The 22649-nt window shown below is 37.6% G+C and overlaps 1 protein-coding gene across 3 annotated transcripts in view; it reads right to left on the minus strand.

Annotated features, from left to right (window-relative positions):
* CCDC146 (coiled-coil domain containing 146) overlaps window positions 1-22649 on the minus strand; it is a 154354-nt gene that overhangs the window by 67504 nt on the left and 64201 nt on the right. The gene's annotated exons all lie outside the window — the stretch shown is intronic.

Genomic DNA, 22649 nt, shown 5'->3' on the forward strand with positions numbered 1-22649 from the left:
TTATTACCCTACCAACCACACTCAAGAGGGCATTACTTCTGCCAGACCCTATATAATATATAGAATTTTATATATATGAATATTTTCTACTATATGTATTTAAAAATAGAAAATATTTCATTGATTGAGAGAATTATAAACTTTTGCATGGACTTTTTAGAACATAATATTCTTCAGGATTGTGTCTGCCTCTCTTGTCTATCTCTGTACCTTCCTTAGCATAAGGATATATGACTGCATTATCTGAGGTTGAGAACTTAATGCTTTAAAGTTTCTGAGATTTTCTTACTGTTTTTCCACTTTAGCCTGATAATTTTACAAAAAGGTTAAATAAACATGAATCTGATACTTTTTTGACTAACTGAAATATTTAAAATTATTTAAATTGAAATATCTTGTTACTTAGGTATTCAAATATATTTTTAATTTGAAAAACATATACCATGGAACAAAATATAACCTAAAAAGATTATGAAGCCACTGAAAAAAATGTCTCAGTCAGCTAAATTTTGTTGGGGCTTGAAAACAGGAAACATTCCGTTCACATGAAGGACTTTTTCTTCCCCAGGAACTAATGTTCCCTTTGGCTCCGTACTTTATGAGCTTTGACAAAAAAGCAAATTGTAATTTGTAAGGAAGTGAAGATAAATTCTGAACAACTTACACCAGCAGTTATCATTTTTAGTAGAGGTTTGAGCTAAACAGCAAATGAACATCCAGTAATATAGTCCAATGAGTAAATTATTTCCAGGCAAATCAGTCACCAGCACACTAGGGATTCTAAGAGAGGTGTTATCAATACAAAAATAACTTATTCAAAAATAGGATAATTTAGGACTTCCAGTAAAATGGAAGACTGGAAGTTTTATTAAAGTAGGGGTGATGTCCTTCTTTCCCATCACTATATTGCCAAGTCTAGCCCATGTGCAACTCATAAATACTTGTTGAGTAAGTAAAAGAAAGAGTACATGCAAGTGCTTAGCAAATAAGTTATTCAATAAATATTTACTAAATAAATAATTCATGAAATGAATTTATTCAATACATATTTACCAAATAAATGCACAATACAAATTAATAATTCTCAAATATCTTATTGAAAGTGGCAATTATTGAGAGATTGGTATTTATTATGTTAGGTACTTTATGTATGTTATTTAGTTAGCCCTCACAATAACCCTATGAAGTAAGCATTGCAATTCAAAATTTTAAAAATAAAAGAAAACAAAACTCAAGATGGTTAAGTAACTTGAGCAAAGTCACAGAGCTGGTGACCTTGTAGGGATTTGACCATGATCCTATTCTGTTACTCATTTTTAAGTGAATTAGAGAAACTCAGAAATGAGTAGCATACTCTTGTTGATGGCATAGAAACAGTCTGAAACCCATTTAGAGAAGTTAAGGTAGTACAGGTTGACTGACATAAAAATAGCATGTAGAGGAAGATGATATGTATAGAAAGACACTATTCAAACTGATGCTGTGAAGATGGATGGAGGAAGAAGATATATTAGCTAATTTTGATATCACATGTATGAAACCAAAAGTCAACAAAGATAATTATAAAAAAAGAGGGGAAAGGGTAACAAAAGCACAAACCTTCCTAAATTCCAGAAGCTATACTATGAATAAAAAAGACATATATGAACTTAAAGGCAAAATAAACCTTAGAGTTATACTATAGGGACAGGGAAGGAACAGGGTAGAAGAGATAGAGATAGAAGCTAGAATTCTTGAATATACTTTGTTTAGTAGATATGATCTAGTATGTCTTATTTACAAGTAATACCTTAATTTAAAAATTATATAACTTATTACAATTTAAATTATAATTAAATTTAAAAGCAATTTCTAAACATTGAAAACAAAATAAATCAATTGGCCATAACTATATATCAAGTTAGTACATAACTGTACAGAAAGGAACCATTTCAATTTGACTATAAATCCTAAGTAGTTTAGACTATAAGGACAAAAAGAGCTGCATGCGTTTTCTGTAATCACATTGTTGGTGGTAGTATTATTTTGAAACAATTATGTGTGTATTGTGTAATAAAGTGAATGAGTCATTTTACTAGTGTATTAAAAACCGTAATTTTGATGTGGTGAAAAGAGATATCTGTAACATTGATGAGGTTAAGTAAATTCTGTGTCTTACTGACTTTGATATATCATGTTGTATTATATGAGGTGTGTCCAGAAAAAGTCCAGCCATTGTTAATATAATGAAAATGGTCTGCACGACATTGATGTAACCTGGCAGCCAAGGAGAGTGGACTGGAATGCACATGTGTGAACAATGATGACTTCACTGTACTAGTCAGTGGGGGTGGTAGATGCTGTTGAGTGAGCATGTGTACTGTGTGGCAGTCCCATTCAAAATGACTAAGTACAGCAATGAATCTGCATCAAATTTTGCATTGACCTTGAACATTCCTCCATGGAAACTATGAAGATGATTCAGAAGGCTGCAGCTATGGGCAACTGGTGACTGGCAGCTTCATCATGACAATGCGCCTGCTCATGCATTACATCTCGTGCAGTTTTTTTGTGAAACATCAAATCATCCAGGTGACATAGCCCCCCTGCAGCCCAGATTTGGTGTCCCATGACTTCTGGCTTTTCCTGAAACTAAAACACCTTTGAAAAGGAAGAGATTTCAGATCATCAATGAGATGCAGGAAAATACAACAGGGCAGCTGATGGTGATTGGGAGGAACGTGTGAGGTCCCAAAGTGCCTACTTTGAAGAGGACTAAGGCATCATTATTCTATGTACAATGTTTCTTGTATCTTATATTTTCTTCAGTAAATAATTTTTTATATTTTCAAACTATTTTATGTTTTTCATACTACATGGCTGGTTATCTGATGATTGAGGAATTTTTGGTAGTTGGGAGAGTATGATAATGGTATTATAGCTACATTTTAAAAGGGAGTTCTTGCCTTTTAGAGATGCACATTGAAATATTTATAAGCAAAATGCTTGGATATTAGGGATGTGCTTCACAATAATCTGGAGTTTGGTCGTATAGGACATGAGTAGGGGTGAAACAAGATTGGCCATAAATTGATAATTGCTGAAGCTAGGTACTTGTGGATTTATTCTTTACTTTTACATAGGATCATTATTCTTGTAAATTTTTGAAATTTTCCATTAAAAGGTTATATATTTCTTGATAACTAAAAGTATCAGAATTTATATATCCAAGTGAGTATTGACCTAAAACACTTTAAAGGCTTTAAAGGAATAAGACCAAGTTATTCTAATAATATTATATCATTTCTATATATATGCCATAATTATCAATATTATAAATATTTATAAGTACAGTCAACCTTATTTTTACACAAAATTACTATCAGTTGGCTTTGTTTCCTACCTCAATCACCAGACTTAGCTCTACATAAGCTTTGGCTCTCCTCAAAACCCAAATCCATCCTCAAAGAATAAATATTTGCTAGCCACATAGATGATGAAAGAATGTACAGATTTAGAATGTAAAGATGACAGATTTAGAATAGACCATATCAACTAGTTTAAAAAGAAAGCATAAAGGAAGAGTTCCAGTCAATATGGAGGCATAGGTAGGTACACTTCACCTCCTCGTATAACCAAAAGAAGGAAACAACCAATTTTAAAACAAACAAACAAAACCCCCAACCAGAACTGCCAGAAAATCAAACTGTATGGAAGTCTTGACAACCAAGAAGTTAAAGAAACATTCATCCAGACTGACAGGATGGGCAGAAATGGGTATCCAGGGCAGAGAGGACATGCAGCAAGATGTGGCTGGCAGACTGGGTGGTCTCACATGTGCAGATAAACTGGGAGAAACAACTGGGGAGTGAACCAGACTTTACAACTCAGAGTTCCACTGTGGGCAAAATAAAGCCTCAGAACCTCTGGCTGTGAAAATCTGTGGGGGCTGTGGTGATGGGAGAAACTGCCAGTCTCTTGAAAGCAGGGCAAGAGCCCAGCAAGCGGCAATGTTCCCTCTCTGACCCCTCCCCCACAGACAGTTGGAGTGGGTTGCTGTGCCTAGATGCACACCTAAGGCTCTGCCCCTGACAATGTAACAGGTGCACTGAGACAAAGAAATATGGCCCAGATGAAAGAATAGATCAAAACTCCACATAAGGAACTAATCAACAAGGAGATAGTCACCCTAGCAGATGCAGAGTTCAAAATGCTGGTAATCAGGATGCTCACAGAAGTGATTGAGTACGTATTCAAAATAAAGGAAGAAGTGAAGGCAATACAAACTGAAATAAAGAAAAATATACAGGGAACTGACAGGGAAGGAAAGGAAACCGACTCAAATGAATGATTTGGAACAAAATGAAGAAATAAACGTCCAAATGGAAAAGGATGAAGAAACAAGAATTCAAAAAAAAAAAAAAAAAGAGAGGTTTAGGAATCTCTGGGACAATTTTAACTGCTCCAACATCCAAATCATAGGGACACCAGAAGGAGAAGAGGAGGAGCAAGAAATTGAAAACTTATTTGAGAGACTAATGAAAGAAAATCTCCCCAATCTGGCAAAGAAAATAGACGTAGAAATTCAGGAAGCATAGAAAGTTCCAGAGAAGTTGGACCCAAAGAGGGTCACACCAAGACACATCATAATTAAATTACCCAATATTAAAGATAAGGAGAGAATCTTAAGAGCAGCAATAGAAAAGGAGACACTTACCTACAAAGGAGTTCCCATAAGACTATCAGCTGATTTCTCAAAAGAAACTTTGTAGACAAGAAAGGGTTGGCAAGAAGTAATCAAAATCATGAAATGCAAGGATCTACATCCAAGATAACTGTATCCAGCAAAGCTATCATTTAAAATGGAAGGGTAGATAAAGTGCTTTCCAGATAAGGTTAAAGTTAAAGGAGTTCATCATCACCCAGCCCTTATTATATGAAATGTTAAAGGGTCATATTATTTTAAAACAATTTACACAATGGAATTCTGCGCAGCAAGAGAAAGAAGGAGCTTATACCCTTTGCAACAGCATGGATGGAACTGGAGAGCATTATGCTGAGTGAAATAAGCCAGGCAGTGAGGGACAAATACCATATGATCTCACCTTTAACTGGAACATAATCAACAAAAGAAAAAAACAAACAAAATATAACCAGAGACATTGAAGTTAAGAACAATCTAACAACAGACAGAGGGGAGTGGGGAGGGAGTAGTGGGGAGGGGACAGTGGGGAGAGGGGTTTACAGGAACTACTATAAAGGACACATGGACAAAATCAAGGGGGAGGGTGGAGGCAGGGGAGGAAGGTGGGTTTGGCTGGGATGGGGTGGAGGGATGGGGAGAAAATGCAGACAACTGTAATTGAATAACAATAAAAATTTTTAAAAATAATTTAAAAGGGGCTATTATTAAAAAAAACAGAAAATAACAATTGTTTGCAAAGATGTGGAGCAATTGGAACCCTTGTGCATGGACAGTGAGAATTTAAAATGTTGCAGCCACTGTGGAAAACACTATAGCAGTTCCTCAAAAAATTAAATGTAGAATTACCATATGATCAATTCCATTTCTGGGTATGTATATACACAAAAAAATTGAAAGCAGGAACTCAGACACTTATTTGTACACCCATATTCAGAGCAACATTAGTCATTATAGTGAAAAGGTGTAAACAACCAAATTATTCACTGATAAACAAAATGTGATATACTCGTATATGTACAATGAAATATTAGTCAGCATTAAAAAGGAATGAAATTCTGATACAGGCTACAGTATGAACTAACCTTGGTGACAGTATGCTAAATGACATAAGCCAGATAAAAAAGAACAAATATTGTATAATTTCACTCATATGAAGTACCTAGAACAGTGAAATCCATAGAGAAAGAAAATAGAACAGTGGTTACCAGGAGCTGGGACAGCAGGGAATGGGAAGTCAGTATTTAATGGATACTGACTTTAAGCACAGGCTGATGAAAAAGTTCTGGAATGAAAAGTGCTGACGGTGGCATTAAGTACATTCACATAGCAATGAAATGCACACTTAAAATGGTTAAAATGGTGAATTTTATGTTGTGGATATTTTATTACAATAAAAAGTACTAAGATTATAGTTGTCCTATGCATTTCCGTATTTTCTAATTTTTTTTTACAATAAGTATTTAATTTATATTATAAAATAATTTTTACAAAAAAAGATTTAAAAATGTGTCACATGTCTTCTAGAATAGAGCTCTGGGCAGGGTGGGGCACAAGATATTTTTTAAAAATATTATTCTAAGATTTATTCTCTAAGTCAGACAATACGTATAAATATAAACATAGCAAGGAAAATGGGAAAAATTTATAGAGACATATTAGTATATATTGGAGAAATTGAATCATTTTCATATACAGCAAGGCATGTGAGTAGCACATGTAGGAACTCCCAATTGTTTTGAAAGACCTAAAGATAATCAACAAAAGAAAAAAGCAAACAAAATATAACCAGAGACATTGAAGTTAAGAACAATCTAACAATAGCCAGGGCGGGGGGAGGGGGGGGCGGGGACAGTGGGAAGAGGGGATTACAGGAACTACTATAAAGGACACATGGACAAAACCAAGGGGGAGGGTGGAGGTGGGGGAGGGAGGTGGGTTCAGCTGGGGTGGGGTGGAGGGATGGGGAGAAAAGGCATACAACTGTAATTGAATAACAATAAAAATTAAAAAAAAAAAAAGAAAAGAAACTGTATTGTAAAATCCCAGAAGCATTGTGCTAGAAAAGTTTTAATGTGGGTAAAGTGGACTTTTGTGGCATGTTTTCTATAGTCTAGCTACAAATTAAGGTACTGTAGAGGTCAATCTAGAATAGATGGACTGAAAATTGGAGATCTGAGCAAAGTTGGTTTGGCTTGGACAGGCCATCTAGTTTTTCTTTGACCTGTTTACTCAGCTGTAAAATGAAAGAGCTGGTCTTGATAGCATGTAATGCCATTTCCTGAGGTTTTGCAGCACTGTGACAAATACACTTGAAATAGCTGTTTAATACTAAGATTATTTTAGCAAACTCTAAATGATATTTGTTCTAAATATGTTATATTAATTATTAGAATATATATCTAGTATATTCAGCTTCTAAATGACAATGTTATTTGCTATTTGTTGTAGTACTGGTATTTTAAAATATGAGAAACTTGAAGATTAAAACAAATGAATTGTTAAGAAAGCAAATAGTTGTACAGCAAAACTCCTTTAAACATTTTGAAATTGGGTATGTTGGCTAAAAATTCACACTGGTTATAAACTCAAGCTGTTTGGAACTTGTATGTCCTAAACATTTATTTAATTTTATTGATAATATAATCTGAAGCATGACTGGCCACTGTCAAAATGATGGGAAGGCATTTATCTTTGATGCCCTAATGCTCTGATACTAATAATGTCCTCTAACTTTGTTCTTTCCATATCCACTCTGAAAAATAAAAGTGTTGTAAAATTAGCTTCCATATGGACTTAATATCTTCATTAAACAAAGGATTGTTATAAAGGTCCCACCATGATTCAATTTGTACCCCTCATTTTCCTCTGAGTCTCTTTTCTCTGTTTCTTTGTCTGCCATCTTTATCCCACAAATTTCATCTCTCTGGGACCATTTGACTCCTCTATACCATATTCCTGCCTTTCGTGTTTGGATAGGAATTATTAGAAAAATTAGAGAAGATAGGCCACATAATAAGCGGCAGATGTTGGCTATTTGTGGAGTGGTGAGGAAGAACAACTTAAACTTGCCCTAGATTCTCCAAATCAGGATAGACTCCTCTTCTGGTCCTTGCCTTAGAAAAAAGTAAAATCCCATAGCCATATGCTTTTAAGTTGCTAAAAAGGAACTTCTTCTTCTTTCTTACCCTCACTGCTTCACACTGTAGAAGAGAAAATATAAAAAGGAGGGGAAAACAGTAAATGTAAAAAAAAGATTTAATATATAGGGTGGGGCAAATGTAGATTTACAGTTGTGAATATGCAAACCAATTTATTCTTGTATTATTATTTATTAATTGTTGTATTATTTTCCATGTGGACAACTGTAAACCTACATTTGCCCCACCCTGTATTTACCTCATGTGTTTTAATGTTTTCAATGTTACAGCTATATCTTTATTCTGTGCATTCTGCAGAATCTGTAATTTATTAAATTAAATATTAAACCTTACACTTGTCAAATACATTTTAGACAGTGGGAAGTTACATATGGCATTTTTATAAGATAAGATTTTCTTTTAAAAGTTCCTTTCACTCTAAATACTTCCTTTTTCTGCTTTGTAAACAGGAGACTTTGGAGTGGTGGTAGTGGGAAAGGTGGGTTAAGAGGCACAGCAATATGACTAAGAGAGGGGAGGAGCAGAAAGCTTTCTTCTCTGCCCAGGCTGTTTACAGAAAATGTATAACCCTTGTGGTCTAATTTGGAAAAAACGACTCTAAAAGCAGCCATTTCAATTAGCCAAAGGAGAGACCAATGCTGTGGCATGCTGAGAGGGAACTGAGGGGTTCAGAAATGGCCTTGGTGTGCCTACTGAACCCCTCTAAGGCCAAAGACACTGTGTTTGCCCAAGGCTGGCTCTGGCTTGAAACACATTGCTCTGCATCTTAACACTCTGCAAGTGAGAGATATGTCTGTTTTTTCATCCTTGTCATCTCCAGGGTCAGTACAGAGCACGGTACAATAAATACAAAGTAAGCATTCATCAAATGAATGAATACCTAAAACAAGGAAGAGCTTTATAATTTTCCATTGGAATAAATGATTTAACTAAAGGACAGTCTGTACTTATGTTTACATTTTGATGATTTGCTTTGCTATTTTATGGCTTCTAATTAATAGTATTTAGAGTCATAACCACCTGAAAAGGACCTTAAAGACTTCTAATGTGATCTTCTCATATTGCAGGTGAAAGATGAGTATTGCTATACTTAAAATCATATATAAAAATTTTCCTTAGAACTTGGATGATGAGCTATCAGTATATTTCAATGTTTACTATTAACACTGTGACATTTACTCCATTTCATAAATTTTCTTTAGTTATCAACAAATGGAAATTACCTTTAAATGATCATTTACTGAGAGTTCACATGCTGACATATATATATTTCATATGATAAACTTCAGTTTTTTAAAAACATGTTTCAAATAGACCAAAGAGACATTTAAAAGACATTCAACAAATGGTGTTGGGAGACCTGGACAGCTATGTGAAAATAAATGAAACTCGATCACCAACTTACGCCATACACAAAAATAAATTCAAGGTGGATAAAAGACTTAAATATAATTCGTAACACCACAAAAGTCCTAGAGGAAAACATTGGCAGGAAAATCTCAGACATTCCATGCAGCAACATCCTCATAGACACGTTCCCTAAAACAAGGGAATAAAAGAAAGAATAAACAAATGGGACCTCATTAAAATAAAAAGCATCTGCAGGGCTAAAGAAAACAGCTTTAAAATACAAAGAGAACCAACAGTATGGGAAAACATATCTGCCAATGATACCTCAGACAAGGGTCTAATCTCCAAAACACACAAAGAACTCACACGACTCCACTCCAGGAAGACAAACAACCCAATTAAAAAATGGGCAAAGGACTTGAACAGACACTTCTTCAAGGAAGACATACAGAGGGCCCAGAGACATAGGAAAAGATGCTCAGCATCTCCAGCCATCAGAGAGATGCAAATTAAAACCACAATGAGGTACCATCTCACACCAGTCAGACTGGCCAACATAAACAAATCAACAAACAAATGTTGGAGAGGATGCAGAGAAAAGGGAACCCTAGTACATTGTTGGTGGGAATGCAGACTGGTGCGACCACTGTGGAAAATTCCAGTATGGAATTTCCTCAGAAACCTAAAAAAGGAACTGCCTTTTGACCCAGCAATTCCACTGCTGGGATTATACCCTAAGAGCCCTGAAACACCAATCCAAAAGAACCTATGCACCCCAATGTTCACAGCAGCACAATTTACAATAGCCAAGTACTGGAAACAACCTAAGTGCCCATCAGCAAATGGGTGGATTAAAAAACTATGGTACATTTACACAATGGAATTCTACACAACAGAGAGAAAGAAGGAGCTTATACTCTTTGCAACAGCATGGATGGAACTGGAGAGCATTATGCTAAGTGAAATAAGTCAGGCGGTGAGGGACAAATACCACATGATCTCACCTTTAACTGGAACATAATCAACAAAAGAAAAAAGCAAACAAAATATAACTAGAGACATTGAAGTTAAGAACAATCTAACAATAGCCAGAAGGGAGGGGGGGAGGGATAGTGGGGAGAAGGGTTTTCAGGAAGTACTACAAAGGACACATGGACATAACCAAGGGGGATGGTGGAAGCAGGGGAGGGAGATGGGTTTGCCTGGGGTGGGGTAGAGGGGTGGGGAGAAAATGCAGACAACTGTAATTGAACAACAATAAAATAATTAAAAAAATAATAAAAGACATGCATTCAGCATGAAATTAATTAACATGGAATTAGTTTCATATTTTCACTTTTCTTTTATAAATTAAGATGCACACTATTCTCATCAATGAACTGAAATATTCAAATAAATTCTTAAGCTAAATTTTGTTTCAATTTATATTTATATAGATTACCTAACACATACATGGTATAACATTGTATAACTTATAATGTATATACATGTAACATGTTACACTTATATATTCATATTTATATATTATTTTAAGTGTCAAATAAAAACAGATAAAAGAAAAAAATACCCCAAAGAATGCAAGTGGTAAAACAGGCAATACCAAATCAATCATATTAGTTTATAATAAATGTATAGACATATCCAATAATTCAAAACTATGGACTTTGTAATAATATAGAGTTGATCCTCATTACTAGTGGATTCTGTATCTGCAAATCATCTATTCATTAAAATTTGTTTGTAATCCCAAGATAATATTGTGGACTTTTGAAATCATTTGCAGACTATGTAGAGTGGTTGAAAATTTGAGTTGCCCAACGCACACATTTCCAGCTAAGCTCAAAGAAGGCAACACTCTGCTCTCCTGTTTAACCCTCATATTATGAATAAGTGTCCTTGTTGTGGTCTAAGTATCATGTTTTTCAGTTTTGTGCTTTTTTATTGGTGATTTCACTGTTTAAAATGCCCCCTGAGCTTAGCGCTAAAGTGCTGTCTAGTGTTCTTAAGAATGAGAAGGCTGTAATGTGCCTTGTGGACAAAACACAGATAAGCTTCCTTTTCCTTCAGGCATGAGTTATTATAGCTCTGTTGGCCAGGAGTTCCATGTAATAAATCAGTGATACATATATTTTTTCTTTTTTAACCCTTTTTATTTTTAAATTGTGGGTCATGTACAGTATCATATTAGTTTCAAGTATACAACCCCATGATTAGACATTTTTATAACTTATGAAGTGATCACCCCAATAAATCTAGTATCATATAACACCATATTTAGTTATTACAAAATTATTGAGTATTTTCTCTATGCTGTACTTTATATCCACATGACAATTCTGTAACTAGCAATTTGTACTTCTAAATCAGGGGTGTCAAACTCATTTTCACAGGGGGCCACATCAGCCTTGTGGTTGCCTTTAAAGGGCTGAATGTAATTTTAGGACTGTATAAATGTAACTACTCCTTAACTAGGGGCAAGGAGCTTGGTACTGCCACCAGGTAGAAACAAGATGCTGGGCTGGATAAAACAAGGTGGAGGGCCGGATTTGGCCTCCTGGCTTTGTGTTTGCCACCTGTGCTCTAAATCCCTTCACCTTTTTCACCCATTCCCTTAACCCTTCTCCCATCTGGCAACTCTCAAAATGTTCTCTGTATCTATGAGTCTGTTTCTGTTCTGCTTATTTGTTTGTCTTTTAGATTCCACATATAAGTGAAATCATCTGGCATTTGTTTTTCTTTGTCTGACTTATTTCACTTAGCATAACACCCTCTAGTTCTGTCTATGTTGTTGCAGATGGCAAGATTTCATTCTTTTTATGGCTAAATCATATGCCATTGTATATATGCATTGCTTCTTCTTTATCCATTTATCTATTAATGGACACTTAGGTTGCTTCTATATCTTAGCTAATGTAAATAATGCTGCAGTGAACATGTGGATGTATATGTCTTTTCAATTTAGTGTTTTGTGTTTCTGTGGATAAATCCAAACAGTCCACCTGAAGTGGACTGTTGGGTCCTTCTTTGTCTCTTTTTGTAGCCTTTGTTTAAAATCTATTTGGTCAGGTATAAATATTGCTACCCCAGATTTATTTTGTTTTGTTTTGTTTCCATTTTCATGAAATATCTTTTTCCTTCCCTTTACTGTCTGTGTCTTTCCATCTAAAGTGAGTCTCTTGTAAACAGCATATGTAAGGGTCTTTTTTGGTTACCCATTCAGTCATCCCATGTCTTTTGATTGGAGCATTTAAAGCAATTGTTGATAGATATGTGTTTATTGCTACTGTATTATTCATATTTTTTCTTCTTCAAGAAGACCCTTTAATATTTCATGTAATACTGATTTAATGGTGATAAATTCCTTTATTTTTTCTTGTCTGGGAAGCTCTTTATCTGTTTTTTGATTCTAAATGATAACTTTTCTGGGTAGGGTAATCTTGGGAGTAGGATCTTGTTTCTCATCATTTTGAATATTTCATGCCAATACTGGCCTGCAAAGTTTCTGTTAAAAAATCTGCTGATACTCTTGTGGGAGGTCTTTTCTAAGTAACTAACTACTTTTCTCTTGCTGCTTTTAAGAGTTTCTCTTTGTCTTTAACCTTTGGCAGTTTAATTATGATGTGTCTTGGTGTGGGCTTCTTTGGGTTCATTTTGTTTGGGATTCTCTGAGCTTCTTGGACTTGTATGTCTATTTCCTTCACCAGATTAGGAAAGTTTTCAGTCAGTATTTTTTCAAATAGGTTTTCAATTCCTTGCTCTTACTCTACTCCTTCTGGCACTCCCATGAAATGAATGTTAGAATGTTTGAAGTTGTCCCAGAGGTTCCCTACACTATCCTAATATTCTAAAATTCTCTTCTTTTTGCTGTTCTAATTGGTGGCGTCTGCTTTTTTTGCCTTCCAATTTGCTGATTTGCTTCTCTGCTTCATCTTCTCTACTGTTGACTCCGTGTAATATATTCTTTATTTCAGTTTGTGTAGTTTTTATTTCTGACTGGTTCTTTTTTATGGTTTCCATGTCCTTTTTCTTTTTTTTATGCTGTTGCAGTTCTCACTAAATCTCTTGAGCATGCTTATAATCATTATTTTGAACTCTGTTTCTGGTAGTTTCCTTGCCTTCATTTCATTTCATTTATTTTTCCTGGAGATTTCTTCTGTTCTTTCATTTGGGACCTATTTCTTTGTCTCCTCATTTTGGCTGCTTCCCCATGTTTGTTTCTATGTGTTAGGTAGAGTGTCTATGCTTTCCATTCTTGGCAGAGTGGTAGGTGTCCCGTAGCGCCTGATCACCCAAGCTTGGGACCCCAGGCATATCCCCTGTGTGGCATGTGTGCACTGTCTTGTTGTAGTTGAGCCTTGACTGTTGTTTGCGTGTCACCAATTGGCTGCAAGAACCAGCTGCAACTACAACAGAGGAGCTGCTGTGCAGGGGCCAACCCCATGGAGCAGGACTTGCTTTAATGAGGCTTTGGCTTCTACCAAGTCCATCCCTTGAGAGCGTCACTCATAGAGGTGGTTAGATTGTAATCAGGGGTGGTCTGAAGTTGTCTTCAGTGCACTGGCTCTGGGGCCTCCCAGCAGCTGCAAGGTCAGCCACTACCTTTTCTCTGATAGGGGCCACCTGGCACGAGCTATAGAGAGATCTGCAGGTGGTTGCTACTTGTGCTGGGCTTGGAGGGGCTCAGGAGAGGTTGGCTGCCACTAGTGCCAGGCCTGGGGTCACTTAGCAAGTGGTACAGAGTATGCAGAGGCCAGATCCTGCTTGTCTGAGAGATTTTTAGGAAAGTCTGAAGCATAAGCCAAGAGAGGTAGTTTGTATGGAAAAGCCACTGGAAACGCTTGGGTGGGCCTGTAAGGTGGGTGGGGTAGGGTCTTAGAGAATAACCAGTGTTAGCCAGGCTGATGGAAACTCAGATATGGCGTGCCTCTACTGGCTTTGTAAGGGGAGGACTCAGAAAAGAAACAATGCATTCTGCCCACACTTCTGTCTAGGAGAAAGCTGCTTTTCCAGCCCTTGTCCTGAAGTCAGACAATTCAGTTGCTTCCTATATGTCCCTGGCACCTTTTAAGCTGCAGTCATAGTGTTGGAACTCAAAGTGAGTCAGTCACAGTAAGTCTGGGATTTCAGGAGCCTGTCTCACTGAGCCTCAATCCCTGCTGGTTTTCACAGCCAGAAGTTATGGATCTTCTTTTCCTGGCTCTGGAATCCTGGGCTGGGGGTTCTGATGTGGGATCAGGGATCCCCCACTCATCAGAGGGCCCTCAGCAACCAAGATATACCTTCCAGTTTTTATTTATTACATGTAGTGTGTGACCAGCCATTCTGCATCTCCACCCTTGCTACCAGTCTCAACGTGGATTTCTAGTCTGAATCTCTTCATTTATTCTACAGTGAAGTACTGGTAAGACAGACCAGAGAACCTACCAACTATTGTGGTTTTAACCCAAATCAGGGAATTCCTGATTTCTCTACATGCTGCATTTTTGTTTAAATTTCAGGATTTTGTTTCACATGTTTTTCATGAAATTTATAATAAACGACAACTAAGACTTCTAAGGATATTAAAGTAAACATTATTTATCATTGACATCTCAAGTAGTTTAAAAATTAAATGCTAAGAGAACCAAGATGGTGGCGTAGGTAGACACACTGCGCCTCCTCACACAACCAGAACTGACAGAAAATCGAACGGCAAGGAAGTCCAACACCAAGGAAATAAAAAATAAACATTCATCCAGACCCGTAGGAGGGATGGAGATGGGCACCGGGGCGGAGAGGACTCGCGTGGCCGTGGCGGGACTGAGACTGGCGGAGTGTGGGATGAACGGGGCAGGCAGTCTGACCACTAGCAGACCCTATGGCCCCACATTCGCGCACAGATAAACCGAGAGGGCCGGACTCAGAGTGGTGGAGAGCGGGGTAGGCAGTGTGGCGGGTAGCACCCCATGGCCCAACATTTGCACACAGATAAACCAGACAAATGGCAGGGAGCGAAGCAGACCGCGCAACCCAGGACTCCAGCGCAGGGGTGGGGGGTAGACTCCCAGCCTCACAGGAGAGGTCATTGGAGAGACCCACAGGGGCCTAGGGCATTCACAAGCCCACCCACTCGGGAACCAGCACCAGAGGGACCCAGTTCGATTGTGCGTAGCGGAGTGAAAGATTGAAATCCAGTGGAGAGGGGAGCGGGTGCCATTGCTCCCTCTCGGCCCCTCCCCCACGTACATCGTCACAGCACAGTGACCAGTGTTACCCCGCCCCGGGGAACACTTAAGGCTCCGCCCCTTAAAGTAACAGATGCACCAAGACAAAAAAAAAAAAATGGCCCAAATGACAGAACACTTCAAAGCTCCAGAAAAAATACAACTAAGCTAGGAAGAGATAGCCAACCTATCGGATGCACAGTTCAAAACACTGGTTATCAAGACGCTCACAGAATTGGTTGAATCTGTTCAAAAACGAGATGAAAAAATGAAGGCTATGCTAAGAGAAACAAAGGAAAATGTACAGGGAACCAATAGTGATGCGAAGGAAACTGGGACTCAAATCAACAGTGTGGACCAGAAGGAAGAAAGAAACATCCAACCAGAAAAGAATGAAGAAACAAGAATTCGGAAAAATGAGGAGAGGCTTAGGAACCTCCAGGACATCTTGAAATGTTCCAACATCCGAATTATAGGGGTGCCAGAAGGAGAAGAGGAAGAACAAAAAATTGAAAACTTATTTGAACAAATAATGAAGGAGGACTTCCCCAGTCTGGCAAAGGAAATAGACTTCCAGGAAGTCCAGGAAGCTCAGAGAGTCCCAAAGAAGCTGGACCCAAGGAGGAACACACCAAGGCACATCATAATTACATTACCCAAGATTAAACGCAAGGACCTACATCTAAGATTACTGTATCCAGCAAAGCTATCCTTTAGAATGGAAGGGCAGATAAAGTGCTTCTCAGATAAGGTCAAGTTAAAGAAGTTCATCATCACCAAGCCCTTATTATATGAAATGTTAAAGGAAGTTACCTAAGAAAAAGAAGATAAAAAATAGGAACAGTAAAAATGACAGCAAACTCACAGTTATTAATGACCACACCTAAAACAAAAACGAGAGCAAACTAGGCAAACAACTAGAAGAGGAACAGAACCATAGAGATGGAGATCACATGGAGGGTTGTCAATAGGGGAGTGGGAGGGGGAGAGGGGGGGAAAGGTACAGAGAATAAGTAGCATAGATGATAGGTGGAAAATAGACAGGGGGAGAGTAAGAATAGTGTAGGAAATGTAGAAGCCAAAGAACTTATAAGTATGACCCATGGACATGAACTATAGGGGGGGAATGTGGGAGGGAGGGGGTGGGCAGGATGGAGTGGAGTGGGGGGGGAAATGGGACAACTGTAATAGCATAATCAATAAATATATTTAAAAAAATAAAAAAATAAAAGAGCAAAAAAAATTAAGTGTTAAAATTTTTTATCACAAAAGCATGCATTCTCTACAGAATAATCAAAGCTTTATGAATTTAATAAATCAGTAACTACAAATATGTTAAATTAATAAACGTACTCTCAGTACTATAAATAATAATTGTCATTAAATTTACTTCTTTTGGTACAGAGACATACAGTGTTTCCTTTAAAAAACTATATTGCAGGAAATTAAAATTTACTTTTGGAATCTGATCCAAATACAGTAAATGCAGATCCTCCCTTGAATATACTTTGTATAAGCAAAAAAAAAAAAAAAAAAAAGGAAGTCTGAACATGTTGGGAATGTGAATGTGGACTGATGAAAGTAATTTTTCCATGAGGTTTATAGAAACAAATCTTGTTACTTTGAAACTCCAATATATATTGGTGTTATTTTTAATTAAATTTATTGGGGTGACATTGGTTAGGTTTCATAATCACAAAGGTTTCAGGTGTACATTTCTATGATACAAGATCTGTATATTGATTGCACTGTGTGCCCATTACCCAAAGTCAAACCATCTTCTGTCACCATATATTACTATTAAATAATTTGTTTAGATATGGAAAAAAAATCTGTAAATAGGCATAATATGTCAGTTTTTTGTCGAGGGAAGATCAGTGGATGATACTAGGAGTCAGGGCAGGCTGTGCATGAGAAAATCCAGAAAGGCTTTCCAGCAAGAGGAAGGAGGCAAAGGCTAAGGTCAGAAGGGGGGAATTTTATACTCCCCAACTTATTATTCCCTCTCTGCTCTCACTGTGATGACATTACTTCATCCAGAGTCATGTTTCACAGTTCTCCCTCAATTTTCCCTCCTTTTCTTCCATTTTTCATCACTCATCAGATGCTATGGCTTCTATCGCTTTTTAAAAATATATTTTACTGATTATGCTATTACAGTTGTCCTATTTCCCCCCCTTCACTCCACTCCATCCTGCCCACCCCCTCCCTCCCATATTCGCTCCCTATAGTTCACGTCCATGGGTCGTACATATAAGTTCTTTGGCTTCTACATTTCCTATACTATTCTTACCCTTCCCCTGTCTATTTTCTACCTACCATTTTTGCTACTTATTCTCTGTACCTTTCCCCCTCTCTACCCCTCCCACTCCCCTGTTGATAACCCTCCATGTGAGCTCCATTTCTGTGGTTCTGTTCCTGTTCTAGTTGTTTGCTTAGTTTGCTTTTGTTTTTTTTAGGTGTGGTTGTTAATAACTGTGAGTTTGCTGTCATTTTTACTGTTCCTATTTTTTATCTTCTTTTTCTTAGATAAATCCCTTTAACACTTCATATAGTAAGGGCTTGGTGATGATGAACTCCTTTAACTTGGCCTTATCTGAGAAGCACTTTATCTGCCCTTCCAGCTTTGCTGGATAGAGTAATCTGGGACGTAGGTCCTTGGCTTTCATGAGCTGGAATACTTCTTTCCAGCCCCTTCTTCCCTGCTAGGTTTCTTTTGAGAAATCAGCTGACAGTCTTCTGGGAAGTCCTTTGTAGGTTACTGTCTCCTTTTCTCTTGCTGCTTCTAAGATTCTCTCCTTATCTTTAATCTTGGGTAATGTAATGATGATGTGCCTTGGTTTGTTCCTCCTTGGGTCCAGCTTCTTTGGGACTCTCTGAGCTTCCTGGACTTCCTGGAAGTCTATTTCCTTTGCCCAATTAGGGAAGTTCTCCTTCATTATTTGTTCAAATAAGTTTTCAATTTTTTGTTCTTCCTCTTCTCCTTCTGGCACCCCTATAATTCGGATGTTGGAACGTTTCAAGATGTCCTGGAGGTTCCTAAGCCTCTCCTCATTTTTCCGAATTCTTGTTTCTTCATTCTTTTCCTTCTGGTCCACACTGTTGATTTGAGTCCCAGTTTCCTTCACATCATTATTGGTTCCCTGTACATTTTCCTTGGTGTCTCTTAGCATAGCCGTCTTTTTTTCATCTAATTTGTGACCAAATTCAACCAATTTTGTGAGCTTCCTGATTACCAATGTTTTGAACTGTGCATCTGATAGGTTGGCTATCTCTTCTCTGCTTAGTTGTATTTTTTCTGGAGCTTTGATCTGTCCCTTACTTGGGCCTTTTTTCTTTTTTTGTCTTGGCACACCTGTTACATAAAGGGCACAGCCTTAGGTATTCACCAGGGCGGAGTAATGCTTGTCGCTGCACTGTGATGCTGTATGTGGGGGAGGGGTCCGATAGGGAGTGATGGCGCTTACTCCACTCTCTGCCAGTTTTCAGTCACTCCCTCCCCTACCCACAATCAAAGTGGGCCTTTCTGGTACTGTTTCCCGAGTGGGTGGGTTCATGTATGTTCTAGGACCCTGTGGGTCTCTCCAACGAACTCTCCTGTGAGGCTGGGAGTTTCTCTGGCTGCCACCTCAACCCCCACAGGTGTTTTCACTCGGTGGTTTGAGGCTTTATTTTCCCCCCACTGGAAGTCTGGGTTGCTTGGTCTGTCACCAGGTCCACCAGCTGCTGCCTTGCTGGCCAGCTGCAGCTTTGCCCGCCACACTTCACAATCCGCTACCTCGCTGGGTCCGCCAGCTGCTGCCTTGCTGTGAGTTCTCTCAGCCTGGCTGCCTGTCTCTGCCCCTCCTACTAGTCTGGATGAATGTTTCTTCTTTATCTCCTTGGTTATTGGACTTCCATACATTTCAATGTTCTGTCAGTTCCGGTTGTTTTTTGTTTTTAAATTGTTGTTGTTGTCCTTCTTTTGGTTGTGCAAGGAGGCACAGTGTGTCTACCCGTGCCTGCATCTTGGCCGGAAGTATCTCTATCACTTTTTAAAATAACATCTGCAACACTTTCCCCATCCCTCCTGTCTCTACACTTATTCACCACTTACCTAGTACCTGCCACCACACTAATATCTTTCATCTAGAACACCACTTCCTGCTGGTTTCTAGCAGAGGATTCACTCCTAAAAATGGCCCTAGAATACAAAATATTCCTATTGTTAACTAACATTTGAAAAATTCATCATACATCTCTTTCTTCTTGGCCAGCCACACACACATTAGCATAAGAGTAATATTTTTCAGAGTTGCTTGCCCTGGAATCTTTTCATATAACATTCATCAACATCTAGTCATTCATGTTCCAGAAAACACACTTTAGGAAACAATGACTTAGAGTATTTAAATGGCCTCTAAACTGCTCTGCTTGCCTAACCTTTCCCTTTTCCAATGCATCTAGTATTTCAATGATTACTTTCTCTGAAGTGCTTAACTGAGTATATTATTCCTTTGCTCAGGAACCTTCAGTGGCTCCCCACTGATCTAAGCAGTAAGCACCACGCTCTCTATAACATGCTACCAACATGCCTGGCTGTGTGGCATAGGAGAAAAGTCATGAACTTTGGAATCCAGGTTCAAGTTCCAACTCTGCATCTTAAATACTGTAACCCCATAGGTAAGTCAGTTATTGCTTTGAGCCTATATGCATATTTTTTTACTCATCTGCAAGTACAAGCAGTAATTGTAGAGATGGGAGGATATAGTGAGATGGTTTTTGTAAAAGTTTCTTGCACAAATTGTAGCACAACACTTTCTGGCCCCACAGGTTGTAAATCATTCGGCAGGCTGAGCTTCTTTCATGTGGTAGTCACTTGGTAGTCTGGTTGGTTAGTGTCTGCCTATAGTAAGAGAGCAATGATTTTCTAAATCGAGAACCCAGAGGGTCACCTATTAGTATCAATAAAAACTGATTAATAAAACAATCTCTGCCTTTATTTGGGGAACTTTTCATGGGTCCTGAAGGAACAAGAGTCAGTTCCCACAGCATTTTCAGTCCTTTTAGATGGAACTATGCCCTTGGTTAAGTGGGTGAACAGGGCCCAAGGATCAGCAGCAGTGCTTGGAAAGCAAATCCTGGGTTCACACACATGAAACAAAAGCCCATTACAAGACTTAGAAAGCTGCTCTTTTGTTAGGTTTAGAAACTTTTAAAAGTGTTTCTGATGTACTTGATAGTCCCCAAAGAAGAAAATACAAGGTCTTCAATACGCCTTCCTAAGAAGGGAAAGAAGAATTTTTGTTTGACTTGCTCACTAGTATAGTCCAAGTGCCTGAAACAGTGGCTTGCATGTAGAGGGCGCTCAGTTAACATATGATGGATGGGTGGGTAAATGAATGAATGAACAAATGAAAGAGGCCATGGCTTGCATTTTCTATGTGTTCTAGCATAGGGCTGAGTATACAGAAGATCCTTACTAAATACTTGACTGGCTACATACATGGATTTATATATTCCCTAGCCAGTCAAGGGCATTTAAAAATGTACCTTAAACTAAACATTATTCCAATATATTCTATTTTATACAATATTGTTATATATTATTATTATTTTCTATATTCTCCTTTTTAAATATTACTTTGTTTTTTATGTTTCTAATTTATAAAATATTTTCACACCATAAATATCATCATTCTCCTTTAAAATTTATCTAATTGTTGATTTATTTCTCCCATCAACACAGGGGAATGTCACAGCTTGAATGTGGAAGAGGGAAGAGAAATACTGGTTTGGCCAAAAAGCCTGTATAGTTTTTTTCTGTAAAATAAAAGACATATTTTTATTCTCTCTAATAACTTTATGGATTTGGATATTTTGAGTATGTCGGCTATCTCCCGCATGATAGGACATTGATTTTCTCAGTATGGTTTCTATCAACTTCAGCTGGTCTATCCAACTATGCAGCATCGTCCAGTGAGAAATCTCCAGCAGAAAACTTCACAAACCACTTTTGACATGTTTGATCGTTCACAGCACCTTCTCCATAATACTGCATAAATCTTTATTTGTGTTTCAGTTGTATTTTACCTTTCTTGGAATAAAGTATAATATGCTGAAAATGTTACTATTTTCTTCCATCTTCAATATTAAAATGGCTACAAAAAATTTACTGGTTTTGGTAAGTTTTTTAAAAGTACACTGACATGACAGCAGTAATAATACAATATAACAAAATTATTTTGTATGAAGTTAAAGACAACTAAGCACAACTAAAACCATCTTTAGGGAAAAAAAAAACCACATGAACTTTTTGGCCAACCAAAAAGATTTAATAGATATTTTTAGTTAGAAAGTAAAACTTTTTGTATATAATTTATTTGAATATACTGAATGAAATGAAGAGAAAAACAACCTAATTTTTTAAAAGATGAAGAAGATGGAGGAAAATGAGGCATAGGGTGTGTAGAACATGTTTGACAAATTTATTTGGAAATAATTTTACATTTATACACTCATTTTTTCCCTGAAGCACTCCACTTAAAGTTTTTTTTATAACTATCAATTCTGTGTGAAGAAAGAATAGCCAAATTCTTCCTTCACAGTTACAAGAACCAAGGCTCAGTAAAGTAAATGATGTATATGTCCAATAGGAGGGAGATCCAGGGGTGGGATCCAGGCCTCCTGAGTGTTCAGGAGGAAAAACAATTGTGGAATGTAAAGGGAGCCTGACACGTTCAGAGAACATGAGTAGGGCAGTTTGGCTGGAATGAAGAGGGTATACAGGAAAGGCATAGGAAATCAGGTTAAAGAAATAAATATGAAATAGGTTACGGAGTACCTTAAGTAACATAATAGAGAATTTGGATTTTTATCCAAGTCAGTTATTTTGTAATTATATTTAAAGCAATAAAATCCTTTTTTTAAAAAATAAGAACTCTTATATGAGATGCCAATAAGCAAAACAAATTAAAAGGAGGTGGTTTTTCCTACTGAAGCTGTTCCTCCTTGCCCTCAGCCTCTGAGGAGAAAAGTTTGAAAACTGAAAAAAATATGAAACCGAGAATTTTGAAAGGCCATGAGTGCTGACATGCTATACCAAGGGGCATAGGGTACAGGTGAAGGGGACACACTACAGAGGCAGGAATCACAGAAGTGGGGCTATCGGAGTTGCCGGTGAGAAGGGAAGACAAAGATGTTAAGAGACAGAAGAATCAGAACAGAGCCATGAATTTCAAAGATTTACACTCTGACAGCTGTGGAAGATAACAG

Source organism: Desmodus rotundus, chromosome 6, assembly GCF_022682495.2.
Source record: "Desmodus rotundus isolate HL8 chromosome 6, HLdesRot8A.1, whole genome shotgun sequence".
In the NCBI taxonomy this organism is placed as follows: Eukaryota; Metazoa; Chordata; class Mammalia; order Chiroptera; family Phyllostomidae; genus Desmodus; species Desmodus rotundus.